This window comes from Poecilia reticulata, linkage group LG9 (genome assembly GCF_000633615.1).
Source record: "Poecilia reticulata strain Guanapo linkage group LG9, Guppy_female_1.0+MT, whole genome shotgun sequence".
In the NCBI taxonomy this organism is placed as follows: Eukaryota; Metazoa; Chordata; class Actinopteri; order Cyprinodontiformes; family Poeciliidae; genus Poecilia; species Poecilia reticulata.
The window spans coordinates 4,542,972-4,558,266 of NC_024339.1; the positions used below are offsets into that span (position 1 = coordinate 4,542,972).

The following is a 15,295-nucleotide window of genomic DNA, read 5'->3' on the forward strand; positions in this document are numbered from 1 at the left end:
CGGACACTATTTGCATTCTTCGACGCACCGTCGTCCGTGTTAAAAGTTCATCGGAATCCGTGGGATAAATGGCCGCTCCGGTTTAATCGTTGAAATGTCAGAAGGTGTGCCTCTTGAAAGGATTTGGGACCGTCCTCGCGCAGCTTGATTATGTCCTGACAGCGAACGCGAAGGGTCTGTGAAGCTTCCTGCTTTATCATTAAAATGCTTCACTTTAGCTTCACGAGACAGGGATGGCGTCTTAAAAAAAAGATTATATCTCTGTTAATACAGTGGAAGAAGTAAGTCTCTTCATCTTTTTGTTGCATTTAACAGGAAACAGTTGATTAATCAATACTCAACAAGATTTGAACATTTTGCCCAGCAGTTAGCACAGAATTGTGCTAACTGCGGCGCAGTTTTAGCGGCAAACTTAAGACGGTGTTTACTTCCTTGTCGCAGGAGGCTGTATCCATTCTGAAGCCAGCTAATTTATGGTCAATGCTGGCAAATGAGAAAAAGACCACTGCCTCATCGGACCGTCTTCTTCTTTCTCGACTGAATATTAGCACAGATAGGCTAACGTTAGCATTGGATGTGCTGGTGTTTCCCTTGATTTGTGAACATAAATACTACTATGGACCATTTTATTGAACCTTCATGGATCTAGATACTGCAGATATTGTGTACCAACCACTTTTTTGAAAAAAAAAAATTGTTTAAAGAACATACAAGTCACGGTTGACCAATCTAAGCATGCTAGTTGTTATTAACTCCAAAGCTAACGCTTTGGAGATATTAGTGAGTAGCATATTTCTCATTTTCTGGAGTCGGTTGCTCGGCAACAGAGCAGGCCAATCATTAATCAGATCAGTAGAATCGATTTAGCATCCTGCTATAAAGATGGAGCCACCGCTAGGCGCAAAGTAGTCTTAATTTTGGTGCTGAAACTGTGCTATAGTTAGCACTATGTTAACATAAGCAGTAACCTTAATGAAAACGTTTTTGCTTCCCATAAATATTGCAGGGGCTATATGATTAATTACAAAAGTTTAAGGTTTAGCATTACCCAGAGAGAAAGATTGTTCCCAAATGTAAAATATTAAGAACAGGTGCAATGTTCCCAGGAATGGGTGTCCTAGCAAATTCACCCAAAGTGTATAGTTTGTATTGATTGGAAAATTTCCAAAAGAAAAAGTTTCATCTCAGACTCTAACATTTAACCATTTTAACTGAGGTCTCATCAATGTACGATGAGAAAAGGACTGAAGAAGAATGATTGCTTTCAAAGAACTGGCCAGAGAAAGCCTCGGTGTGATTTAGGTTTGCAAAAACTTCACAAAACTTCTGGAACAATGTCCTCTGGACAGATTTAGACCAGCGTAGAGATGTAAAGCCATGTCATGTGCAGCACTAAAGCCCAACACAGCATGTAACCCAAATCACCACATACCAGCTGTCGGCTGTGCAGAGGGGTTATGATCTTGGTTTATTTTGTAGGTCAGGACCTCGACACCTCACACCCATGGAGTTAACCATTATCTTCTCTGAATGCCAAAGCATTTTAATTTCAAATGTACCTGGATAACAATGGCTCATGCAGCAGGACAATGACCAGAAACGCACCATGACATTTCCAAAGAAGTACTGGAAAAGGACAAAAATCAAGGTGTTGCAGTGGCCCAGTCAAAGTTTAGGCCTTACTGTGATTAAAATGTTTTCTGAAGCCTTAAGTAAACGCACAACTGAACTGCACTGCAAAAACACAAAATCTTACCCGTTTAGTTTATAGTGCAAATATCTCAGTACACTTGAAAGAAGACACATCTAACCTACAAGTAACTTTTCAGCAAGAAATATGAGTTTGTTTTAAGATAATTCCTTAATATTGATGGTAAAGTAATTATTCAACTGGCAGGTTATTTCACTTTTAACCAGACATTGCCGTGTTAAGTGAGTTTGTCTGTTGAACTAGACATTTTCATCAATATTAAGGCATTAGTGACTTCAAACAAGCTCTTGTATCTTGCCGAACAAGTACCTGTAAGTCAGTTCTGCCTTATTTTATGTGTACTGAGATATTTGCACTAGAAACTGGACCAAAATAATAAAAATTTTGTGTTACTGCAGTGTGAAGCAAAATCAGAAAGAAGAGCGGCTAAACAGACTGATAAAGTCAACCGCCTGAAGTTTCTGCTGCTGGAGGTGGAAAGTGGGGTGCACTTTGTGTCATTTCACAGTTTTAAAACCTTCAGGTTTCCCCATGTTTGAGCGTTTCTACCTGCGMCATAAGCGTCGGCTGAGAAGGGCATGGAAACGAACCTAAACTTACAGACAAGCTGCCTTAACGGTGACGGAAAGCGAACTCTTCAGCTTCRGCGACAGCCACTTTGTGCGCGTCACGCATGAGTCGCTCCGACCCCGGTGTCGCTTTAAACGCCTGAGTCACAAATCAAGATTCCTCTGCGTGATCTCGACTGACTTTGATCCCACCCGAGCAGCTCCTCATCAGTCACGTCGCATGGAAAAAGGTGACAACACCAAATATCTTTGTTCATTAGCCCCATGCTGAAACGGCAGCAGCAGACATTTACACTACACACACCGCCAGCGCAGCGACCTGTCAATCCGCATGCTTGTCAATCAGCCCTGTCCTCTGTGGGAAGCCGGCCCTGACTGACGGCCCGTGTGATCTCTCCCGAGGGCTGGCGGCGAGGCAACAAAAGGCCCCGGCTGCAGTAATTGGCAAGACAAAAGACTTCCCGCGAAAGCAGCACTGTCACTCATGGCGTTTCAGGGCAAAGAATCGACACGGAACACGCCACACCAGTTAACCGGAGGGAGAGCGAGCCTGTCGGCTAACCGCTAACTAATCGCAGGGCCGGCTGCGGGTCGCGTCCCCTGGCGACTAGCTGAGAGGTGACCTGTTTAAACCAACACACCGCAGCTCTTTGGATGCACCTTCTAACCTCCCCACCCTGCCTGCGCTGACCCCTCGCTGACCCGCCAGGCTTTGGCTGAGAACATAAACACTCCCTCCTCTCTGTCCTTCACACACCTACTTCTCATTTTTGCCTTTCCGTGCAGAGAGCCCATCTGTCTGATTTTCTTGCTTGAATCTCAATATTTAGGTCTTCATTAGGGCTGCCACTCGTCCCGTAAAATACGGAACCGTCCCCGTAACTGGCTGTTAAATGTAGCGTCCCGTATTGAACCGATATTAGCTACTTCCATTCACTTGGGTAACTTATTGGAGAAAATGTACTCTTAGTAGTATTTTTATTACGCTGTACTTTTTACTTTTACTAGAGAGTTTTATTCTACCAAAATTTCCACATCACTCTATATTTGAATATATGTATATATTTTGAAGTCGTGCTGCTCTTCCTCTGCTGTCGACGACGGACCAAATGACCGTGGAAAGTCACTTCAGGAATACGTTCTGGACCTGAGGCAGAGCAGAGCAGGACGTCCACTCAGAAAGGTCGAGGACGGTTTCTTTTTTCTCCTGAAGACGTTTCGTCACAGTGTGTCGGTTACCGAGCATGTCTCCTGGTGACCTTGGCATGACCTCGCCCTCTGTCTTCTCTCAATCACCCCTGTCTCCTCAGACACCTTCCCTCTTCTCTTCTCCTCTTCCTCTGGAGCAACACGAGAGCAGAATGTGTGCGTGTGTGTGTGTGTGTCTGTGTGTGGTGGTGTGCGTGTATGTGTGTGCGTGTGTTCGCGCGTGTGTGTGTGTGTGTGTGTGTGTGTTGGGTGGGTTTGGGTGGGCTGTGTCCCTGTGAAGAAGCCCCCTCACAACATATAAAAGCTCTCTGTCCACACACGCACACACACACACACACACAGCCTGCGTGGCTCTTCACAGGCCGGTCATTAGTCATCAGACGTATCAAAGGACAACGACAGGAAGTGAAAGCAGCCTGACAAGCAGCAGTCCATCTGGCTGGCAGGCCATCGCTCATCCTCAGCTGACAGGAAGCCCTCCATGCATCTCAATGCTCAGTTTGCTCAAAGACACTTTTATTTTCGCTTTTTTAGAGAGGTTAAAGGGTTCTGTTAAAGGATTATGAGCAGTTAAGGTCTAAAAAGTAGAATATTTACATCTACAGCGCATAACTCTCTCAGTCCTCTGATGAATCTCTAATTCGTCTCATTCATCATGTCTGAAGGAGCATAAATCCATTTAGCAATAGTCATATTCTGAGTAAATATGTGACAGTTTTCCCTGTCTTAATTCAACTACCCAGTTAATATTTTGCTACAAGTTTCTTGCCGGTCAATGTTATTTTCATATTTTAACCGAAGTCCTTTGTGATGTTTAAAAAAGGCTAAAACTTTGCTGATTTTGGACAAAGCTAAATATGCTACAGACACGTTTTCCTAACATTTTGAGACAGGCGTCTAGCCAGATGTTGAAAATATTTAACTTTTTCGTGTTGCCCTTGCGTGCATGTCTACTTGTCTGAACCTGAAATTTCACATGCAGGAGTTATGCCGGCCACTCGGCTGGTTGAGGACATTTCTAGATAAAAACAAAATGACTTCCTTTTAACCTTCATGGATATAAAAACTGAGAATGTTCAGACATGTTTGGTTTGAGACAATGAAACATTTCCTTAAGCATTTTTTGAAAAATAATTTCAAGTTTACAAAGTTAGGCATAGTGATTAATCCTGACTAATCACAGCACTAGCGTGTGAGTAATCTGATTACGTTTATCTATTGAGAGCACTAGAAAAATATTTCCTTATTTCCAGTTTTATCAGAATTATTGGTAATATCTTGTCTCATCTTGTGACTTTTATGTCGTTGTAGCACTACTTTCCAGCTTCATGCAACAATCATGGAACCACTTTTGTAATTAAACCTGCTGTTATTAAAAATAAAGTAATTACGGATACAGCTGTTGCATGAAGCAGCAATCCATCATGCTAGCAAGCGCAACAAAAACTGGTGATGCCAAGCAAGGGCGAGTAAAAGAGCTTCACCTCCGCCACCATCCCTTCGCCCCGCTCCTCCTGTCACCGCCCGCCCGGCCCGTATGCAGGGTGACCCTGTGCTTTTCGCTGCGTGACCGAGCGCCTCTCCTGCTGCACAGGAGGCATCAATTACAGGCCCCGACCGTCCCCGTGTCACTGCTCTGTAATTAATGGGCTCTCCCGGCGCTGCGCCATGGGGCCTGGCCTCACCGTGAACTCCACAGGAATTCAGAGGCAAACACACACGCACACACACACGCACAAGAGAAAAGCACACATGCAGGTCCTGGAGACGCTTTGTGGGATGCGAGATGCTGGCTAGCACCTGTTCTTCAAAACGTCGTGGAAAACTGACATAAATAAGAGCATTGATACGTTAGCACAGAAGGACATACCTGTGTGTAATTTTGTTTGAGGGAGGGTCTCTCTCTCTCTCTCTCTCCCCCCCCCTCTATTTCTCTCACACACACACACACGCATACAGAGGCGCAGCCCCCCTGCCTGCTGACCCTTCATTTGTCAGTCAGCTAGACAAACAGAAGCACAAGGTTTCCCCAGGTCACGGGGTCATGGGATCCTGCTACTCCATATCTCTAGACACACTCCTGATGCCTTCCCTCCCCTCTCAAGCTATCCAACAGAATTCAACCTGCACCTGTAAAGCCTGGCACACCCACATGCACATGCGCACACACACACACACGCACGCACRCACACACACGCACACACACACACACACACACACACACACACTTCAGGAACCCTACAATACCTGAACACATCACAGCAGCTGCTTCTCCATTAACCATAAAATTGCACAAATTGAAATCATGAAAATAAATTTGCTTAATGGAATCACGGCAATTTAAAAAACAAACTCCTGTTTTTCAATAAAAAATTATTGGTAATGCTTTATTTGATGGGTTTTGGCATAACGTGACATAACAACATGAACATGAAGGGGTTTTTATGAATGTTTATGACTGTTGCCATGAAGTGTCATTCGGTAAATTACATTTTTAATGCAAAGTTGCCATTTGTAATGGACTTTTAATGCAAATTTTAGTGCAACTTTGCATTAAAAGTGTAATTATTTATCCTATAAACACAATAATGACTCCAGTGAATAATGTCTCATGGCTGGAGGTTCGGGTTATTTTTTTATTTCATCAGTCTTACTCTGATGAAATAAGTCTGACTGACCCAGGCAGGGTTATAGGAGCCAAAAAAGAATGGAACAAGCTTCGATACAAAGATTTTGGGACATAAAATACAATTAACTTCAATGTTCAATAACATTTTACCAATGTTATCTCTATGCAAATGCTAAAAAGAAAATGACATTATTAAGTACCAAATGTTGTGTTTGGAAGAAGGAAGCAACCGGATGGCAGCAGAAAGGCAAGACATGAGGACAAACCCTGCAGATGTTTCTTTCTGCTCCAGACACGCTTGAGATACTTCCTGAAGTTTTTCTCTTTCTTTCAGTTTCTGCTTTCACTTCTTCTCTATCTCTCTCTCTCTCTTTCTTCCAGGTTCCTTCCTGTTTCCTTCCCCCATCACTCGCTCTCTAAAATGCCGTGCCTGTTGCGACACCGAGCGTGACCCTGGCTTTATTGTTGCGCCGGGACAGAGGCTCAAGCGCGGGGCAGGAGCTGTCACCGCGGTGATTAAAGAGCGCATGTTTTCAGTCAGACCGCTCAGAGGGGAGCGATCCCTGAGCGGCTGCAGGGAAGGGCGAAGGATGAGGAGCTTTCTGCGACTTTCTCATCTGAGGAATGAAAGATTTTTGTAACGTAAAAAGACGTCAAAAGGGACAAACTGTGCTGGTTGTGGTCAAGCCACTAAAATAATAATAATAATAATAATAAAACCTTATCCATCACATCTGTCCATCAGTAAATGACTCTGCAAACTACCGTCTTAAAGGACTTTTTAAAAGCAGTTTTGCGACTGGATTCGTTTTGCTTCTTCTTTAAAGAAAAGAGTTTCTTGTTTGTCTTGTACCAGGACTGCTTGATTGGTTGAAGGAGGCAGTTTAAGTGTGCATTTAATTTCTCCTCAGACATTTTTAGGGTTTGAAGTCAGGAGAAATTGAGCTACAAGTCATCATTCTGAGTGGGGAGCTTTCTCACCACACTCATTTAAAACTGCGATGTGTTTAAAGCATCTGAGTCAATGTGCCAAAATACACCTCATTTCATACCCACGCTTCGCTGTTTCACAGCTTCTTCTTCTTTTTTTGTCCTTTTTTTAAGTGTCAAGGTTAAAAGCAACAAAATGGAGGGAGAAAGGTTTAAAATGAAAGGAAAGAAGAGAAAAAAAGAAGAGAGAATGCAAGAAGTCAGTTTCTACAGCTGCAGAAAGTGAGAGGAAAACAGAAACAGAAAGGCGAGAAACTGTAGCGACATTTTACAGCTTCTACTTCTGCTCCACACCGTGAACAAACCATTTGGTGATCACGCATTTAACCATTACTGTTTATTTCTCCTGGCACTCAGGTTGAGGATATAATGTTACATATAACATAGGTGAAATTTAACTTGCATTTTAAGTAATAAAATTCCTCAAGAATACCTATTTCCATTTATTACGACTCTGAGCCCCGTTTGGCTGGCAGACCTGCATTAAATCTGAGAAATAATGACCGCTGGTCGAGCCAAAGCAAACGGCTCGGCCTCCTGCTGAAAGACATTATTTATTATCGTCACATTTCCGTACAGCAGACTGGCACGGAAACTCCTCTTTGTACCTTGCATGATTTGAAAACTATTTTAAAAATCCAGTGCAAGCGCAAAACCCAGCATGCCATATAAAACAATGAACAAACTGGGGTTTTCTTCACTTCAGGTTGTTTTAATTCTTTTTAATTTTCCACTCATGTAGCTTCTTCAACCACCTTCAGTGAAGATGTCGATGTGGAGTTTAAAAATAGAAACTGCAAAGGAATACGACTTGTTAATAGCAGTCAGCCTGGATGAGCGTAGCACTTGCTAAATTTAGTAAACTTCAAATCAAGTACGACATGGTTACGTTGGGTCCACTTTTGTTCCTTGAAAAAGATTCCAGACTTGTCTAAACGTGGCAAAGTTCCTTTAAAACGCTTTGTGTCAAAGTCCTCACCATGTCCAGCAGACATGACAGCCGGTGTGTGATCTTACCTGTTTACAAGAAACAAGAAAGTAGGAATAAATGTGTAGCTACGTATTAGAATATCAGACAGAGAGCCGTAATTTCCCATGTTGAGAAGTGACGACCTGTAAAACACTCAATTACGCGTCCAGCAGCTGTAAACCTACTGGAAAAAATTTAATTAGCGCAGAGTTATATCCCCTTGTTGGTACCGAGGAGTCATTTCAGAAGCTTTCCTCTAAACCTGTCACATTTGGGGATGTTAATAGGCAAAAGAAAATATAGGTATTGTCATCTAAGCCCCATAAAAACGAATTCAGACCACCATGAGAGAGAGAGAGGCTGGAAAATAGCAGCTATAGGACAATTTGTCCTTGATGGCTCAGAAAGAGGCAAATAAAACAGCTGCTTGTTGAGTTATGGCACCAGGTTGAGGGGAGAAAAAAAAAAGTTGTAGATTAGTATTTTGACCATTAGCCCTCACTCCAAAAAATATTATTTTTATTGATGTGAACAGGAATCGGTTTCTTCTACAGCACTCGCGAGGGCAAAAAAATAAAATAAAAATAGGGCCATGAAAGCACCAGGCAAGGACAGAAATAAATAAATAGTCCTGCTGCCTCCATGTTTCATATAACAGTCACCTCCGAGAGCAGTGGGCCTCTGTGTTAGGCGTCCAAACTAAACACATGGAAGTTTGCTTAGCCATAAATTAACAGCTTGACAGTAAAAGTGTTCAAGCTAATTTGTCAAACCTTGCTTGTTTTTTTTTTTTTTYCMWYCYTTWAAWTYMWTKSMRSMRKTTTTTTTTTTCTTTCTTTCCACAGGCCGTCCATACCTTGCAGTATTCTGGAAAGATAACTCCTGGAACTAAAAGCCTTCAGCTGTAAATCATCTGCGCTGAAACCGAAATCCATCAGTTCCCCCAGTACAGAAATAGGCCTGAATTAATTCCCGCCCAGGCACAATTCATCTCTGTGGGTTGCCGTCAAGGGACCGGGGCTCTGTAAAAAAAAAAAAAGAAACCTTCAGGCATCAGATCAACATCCAGACCTCATCAACAACTAGTATTTTTTATTTTTTGTTGTTAATTCAGCAGTCATGTTTCGCTAAAATGGAATAATTACTATTGACACGTTTTTGCCAAACATGCCAGTGCAGAATAAACATGGTGATGCCTTCGGCTCGGAGTGTCAAACAAACAAATGTCTCGAATATGAAGGCAGAGCCGCTGCAGATTACCCATAATGCACTTTTACTCTACTCTGAATTGGCTATTTCTGCATGATTATTTCAGACTAATGTCCAAATGTTTATTTTTTAAATTGAGAACAATCACAAAGTCTGACAAGAAAAGAACAATGTGGGCACGTTGCAAGTTATTGTTTATTGCGCTCAATGTTGGGGGGCAAAAAGACAATTGTTTTACTTACCAACAATTCTGTTAACTAAAACAAACCCGGAGACGTAGGTATTATTAATTTAGTGCTGTGCACCACAGTAAAGGGAAAAAACGCAGAAAAACAACTCAAGACCATTCGTATTCTTCGTTTTTCTTGCTTTCAATGTCGGATTCGCTACCCAGACCCGTCGCCAAAGCAACTGACCGACTACAGCTCTGTTAGTATATCAGGATTCAACACCAAAAACTGTTTCCCACATGTAGAACAGAATATTCAGTCCATCACAGCACTATGTTTTCAGGCTCAATGTTTATTTTGCCATTATTAGTAAGCGATCGTCTGAACACACAGCGGTGATTGATCAGCTAATTTAAACACCTGTTCTGCTGTCAATCTGTCAGAGTTGGTGTGTGAGCCACCACACACTAACTGTGTGATAAAGTGTTTCGGTCCACACCAGAATTTGGCGTGAACCGAAACACGCCGAATTCTGCAGCACGTCTACATGCTGAGGTTGTCAAAGTCAAGCTAGCACTGACCTGCTTCCCTCTACCTCAGCAGATTAGTTTTTTATTAAAACTTTTTCCTGACCTGTGTAATGTGTCACACTGTGTTCTCTGATATCAAAGCTGGGGACACATTGTGTAATGTTTTCTTTTTTTTGCACAATTTTACCCACAATTATTTGTTGGGAACAGCCTGCATCAGTCGGCAGGGTGAGTTAGCAGTAAAATCAGTTACTGTGTGAGGGTAACCGACCCGACCTCAGCTTTAGGCAAACAAAACGACCCAACACGTGTTGATAAAAGTCAGATTTTCAAATCTGTAACTGTAAGTCAAAAGTCCTCTTTTTCCTGACAAACATTTCGCACTCCCCCACTCTCCTCATCTACGAGCCGATGAAATCATTTCACAGTTGTGAGACGTCAACATAAACAAAGATGACAGCTGTTTAGTTGCAAAGGGTTGGGCTTGGGTGGAAGTGTGAAACACATCTGTGGCGTCTTGACAGAGACGACGGCCGAAGGTAAACATTTGACTCCAGTTGTTTCATTGCAGCTGTTGCAAAATTCCTGATACGATGTCCTCAACAGTCAGATTAGTGAGCCAGCGGCACCATGAAGCCCAAGGAACACAGCAGACGGGTCAAGAGGATTCTGGAGAATCTCAGGCATATCTACAAAATAATCTGTCCCCGATGAAGAATGGCAAAATGGAAAAATGCCACGAGAAGTTCGGCTTCCAGAAGCGCAAAGCATGTAGACGATGCAACAAATGTGTCAAAGAAGGTGTTCCGGTCCGATGAGAGCAAAACTGAGCTTTTTGGTACTCAGACAGAATGCTACATTTGAGGACAAAACAAACAGCGAACATTCCTCTGAACATGGAAGAAGGTCAGAGGTGATGGAAGGACGGACGGAGCTAAATGCAAACAAAGAGCAGAAAAATGACATCATTTTGATTGTATTTGTTTTTCTGCCATGCAGACCTGCATAACTTCAGCAATTAGTCTAAGCCAGTGCTCTCAAACTCCAAAAGGGCCAATGTTCTGAAACTTCTAGATGTGTCCTTTGTCCTACACACCGGAATCAAATGGCTGAACTCTACCACTAGCATCCAGCCGAGCTCTACAGAGCTAATGAGCTAATATTGGAATCAGGTGTGCTGAAGCACAGAGACGTCTAAAAGTTACAGGACCCTTGAGGACTGGAGTTTGACCACTGGTCTAAACTCTCACCATGTCTCTTGGTAAAAGGTTCTCGTCTCATTCCAATGTGTGACACATCTGCATCTCTCATCATCACATTCAGATCCATTTTCATACCTTAACCCCCCCGTGTTATGTGCATGTGTGTGTGGTCTGCATGGCTCTGAACGTGTGAGTGTGTGTGCCGTACCCCGAGGAGAAAAGACAGGCACAAGAGCATGAAATCCAGCAAACCTCCTCTAATTCCTGCCTGAATTTACGGCTCTGGGATACATGTCATGCTTAGCCTAAACAAACGGTCCTTTGTCACTGACAGCAGCCTTTGATCACAGCCAATCGGATTCACTGTCTAGCTGCCGCACCGGATCTACCCTGATACACACACACGCACACACACACACAGACGCAGTCCTAAGGTGCACCTGAAAGGATACACCCTCTTCCTGAAGTCTAAGCTCTATTCTCCCCCACATTTCATTTTATTCTGAACTTTTGACCCCTAAGAACACACCGGGGCCCCACCGGGTGACTGACAGCTGCAGGGGAAATTATGGAGCACAGGGCGGAGATCGGTTGGAGGCAAAGCTTCAGGGATCATCCAGCAGCACGCAGAGGGAGAAGGTTACACAAGCTGATGTGACTCCCTCCAGAGCAAACTACCAAGGCCTTTACCAGGTGATATTATCACCTGTCGACTTCTGAAGATCATTCTCTGCAGATTCCTTCCAAAACCGAGTCGCGCTTTGGGTTGGTGGAGTCTGAAATATATGATAGTGAGGGAGAGACAAAAAGGAGTACATTTAACCACCAAAAATAATAGAAAATTTCAGAGTTTCAAAAGTTGAAAATTTAAATTTTTTTTAGCAAATTCATGGCTTTTCAAAATCAGAAATGTCCTTGTTTTTTTTCTAGAAAATTTCTGAAATAAATCATAATTTTTTAGCAAATTATTGACCTTCAAAATTCATAAATGTCCTTGTTTGTCCTAAATCATTTCAGGGATTGATCTCAAAATTTTGAACATTTTTCTCTAATTTTTTGACTGAGAAATTTCCTCTTTTTTTTCTAGACAATTTCTGAGATTAATCTTTTTTTTTTTTTTTTTTTTTAGCAAATTAAAAAAAAATTATTTGCGTGAACATCTCTGAAACTCAGAGATGTTCACATTTTTCTATTTCTAGCTAATTTCTGAGAATAATCTCAAAATCCCTGACTTTTGTGGGGGACATTTACTCTTCTTTCTACCTGCAGCGTTCCTAATACGCTGCGGTAGAAAAGAGTGGTGTGGTGGGATTCCTTTTAAGCTGTCAGCCGGTGGGACATGCAAATGTGTGCGCTAGCGGTGTAGGGTGATTTAGCATGTCTCTACTGGCCTGTGGGATTGACAGTAACACCGGCTGACTTTGGCGCACAGGAGGGGGGAGGGAGGCGAAGACTGGCGGCACTTGTGTAACAGAGACACACAGGCAGGTACTGTTCTCCTGCTGAGCTCGAAACAAACCGCTGTTGACATCCCTGTCACCGGCGCTCATTTCCAGCGCTCAATGAGATTAGACTCAACTGGCGGCGGTAGAGACAGAGGCATCAAATTAAGCGAAAGCGGCTGACAGCGAGCATGTTCGCTGCGCCGGCTTTCTGCAGGGTGTTTTCTTCCGCTTTGCTTCGCATGAAATGTTATCTTTCAGCCTGCATTCCAAGAGGAGGGATCAAAGATTAAACTTGGGGCAGATCTGGAGAGCCTGTTTGAAGAGGGAGTGCGCCGAAAGATGGAAGAAGAAGAAACAAGAAAAAAAGAAAGAAAAGTGTAGGTTGGAAACAGCTGAACTTTAAGGTAGAGTTACAAGATGGGATTTCGTCATCCGGCTTCCACTTCTCCAGACTTTGTTTTTGTGACATGGGCATAATTCACGACTCCGTCTCACTTTCCGCCCTGCGCACAGCGCAGAAGATATCAAATTCCCACCGCTCTGTTGCTCACGTACGTTTACACCCTGAGACGCCATCCGTTGCGCGCACGGCAAAGCAAAATGCACACCCGCCCACCCGGCTGAGTGCTAGGCATTTCGACATAGTGAAGTTGTCAGGGAAATTGAGAGGAAACGACACAGGGCATATTTTCACAAATCTTCCCTGTTGGCATTGCTGTGCTCTGGCACGGGGCCTGTCAGCAGCCTGTCTCTTCAGTTTAGCCATCAGACACAGCCGGGGTGCCAAACACACTGGGACGTGCCCGTCCTAAGACGGAGGGGTTAGACCGAGTGTGGAGACGGAGGTGTGCGCGTGGAAATTCGAGAAAGAGATGCTGAAGAGGAGGCAGGAGATGAGGGAAGCACAAGAAGAGGTTTGATGCGACTCTTAAACACTGCACTTCCAGCTCTGACTCTGTAAAACAGAAATGTCAAACTGCCTGCCTGCCTGCACCCCCTTCTCACCAGATCTGTAACCCAAACCGCCGGGGCTCAGGGCGCCGCACGTCGCCTCGGCTTTGCAGAAGTTGCTCTGATGAGGTGGCCGATGGCCAAAGCCAGGCGGCCTGGTTCACCGGAGCTCTGCTTTGGTCCTGATGGATGTCTCCCACAACCCCCCGCTCTGCTTGCTGCTGCGTTCCTAAACACACTCGCGGTCCCCAGCTGTGAAAGGCGTCCAACCGCCGCAACAGACACATCGCTGTTCTGCCTGCTCTCTGCTGAAGCCGGCTCCTGTCACACAGGACACTTAATTGTCACACTACAGGCACACTATGTTACAGCACTGTCTGGGGACGCTGAGGCCCCGTTCACAGTTTTCACTAATAGTGTCAACTTTGTTGATATTCTGCTAATGTCGACAGAATGCAATTTCGGAATTGCGGCGCTTCCATTGAATAAGAAACAATTAAAATCACATGGGAATAAGTTTGTTCAAGCAATTAGTCATTAAAAACATACCGCGTCATGAACTACTTCCTGTCGTCTTCTTCTTGGTTTGAACCAGTGGCAACATCGGGTTGTTGATCATGTGACTCGTGTGATGTGGAAAAAAAAGTTTTCATTGCGGTTTTGCGAAATAAACAATTTCAATGCTGTCAAAAAAAACACGCCATTGTAGTGTGTTTCCATTCAACAAATTTATTTTCTAACTGTCAAATTGTGCAATTATATGGAAAAGAGCAGCTACTGAAACTGTGACGTACATTTACTCCTCTCCAGGGATTGGAGTCTCTGACACCGGCGCTGTTTGAAACCGGGTCTCAGGACGGAACTTTTCGGGAGCACGAGCCGCGGAGGCGTGAAGTCCTCCACGGGACAGCGCACAAGGCAGGACACAAGGCTGCAGGGTTTATTCTACACATGCATGGGCAAATACCAACTAAAACAATCCCATATTCTATGGAATACATGCCTTACGTGAGCACTTTGTTCATGGAAGACAGGATACTCTTAACTAGAGATGCAAATGTTTTGGTGTCTTTCGATTTGATTCCGATTTTTAGAATCACTATTCGATTCAGAATCAATTTTCATTCAGCAACCAGTTTTTCTGTTCAAATGGTAGAGTTTATATTATGCGACTCACAAGAAGAAAAAACATAAACGTATAGAACATTGATTTAGCAATTCCATGGTTTTTGCACAAAGCACGGAAAATGACAGTGAGAAAGTAGGGAGGGTTTCCCGTCAGACTGTCAGTTCCCAAAACCACACACGTTTGAAAAAAAATCTTGTAAAAGCACACACAGGGCCAGTGTGACTCCACTGGACCACCTGCAGGATTAAAAGCTTGTGGGGTCCAAATGACCCCCTCCCTTAAGACCACAAAGGGTGAAAACAGTTCTAAAAGGGTCCATGCTGCATCACATTCCATCAGTCTATACTTAAACAAAAATAGGTTCATGCATAAAATTCTGTAATTCAAATTACCAGTATTAGCTTAGCTTAGCTGTGTTGCTTTTTCTTAGATAATTTTTTTAAATTATTCAAATTAAACACAGTGAGCCAGACAGCCTGATGAAGTGGCTGAATAGATGCATAATGCGATACCCTGTATACTCTCAAATTGGAGCTGCAAAGATGTACAACTTAAAATCACTTTTTGAGCACTTTGAATCG

At 43.4% G+C, this 15,295-nt stretch overlaps 1 long non-coding RNA gene across 1 annotated transcript in view; it reads left to right on the forward strand.

The window, feature by feature from the left end:
- The window catches only part of LOC103469772 (uncharacterized), a 35,099-nt gene extending 20,563 nt beyond the window's left edge, over positions 1–14,536 (forward strand). Inside the window, exon 3 of the long non-coding RNA XR_534399.2 lies at positions 14,396–14,536. This is a non-coding gene — a long non-coding RNA (uncharacterized LOC103469772). The remainder of the gene's footprint in view (positions 1–14,395) is intronic.
- The last annotated feature ends 759 nt before the right edge of the window (positions 14,537–15,295 follow it).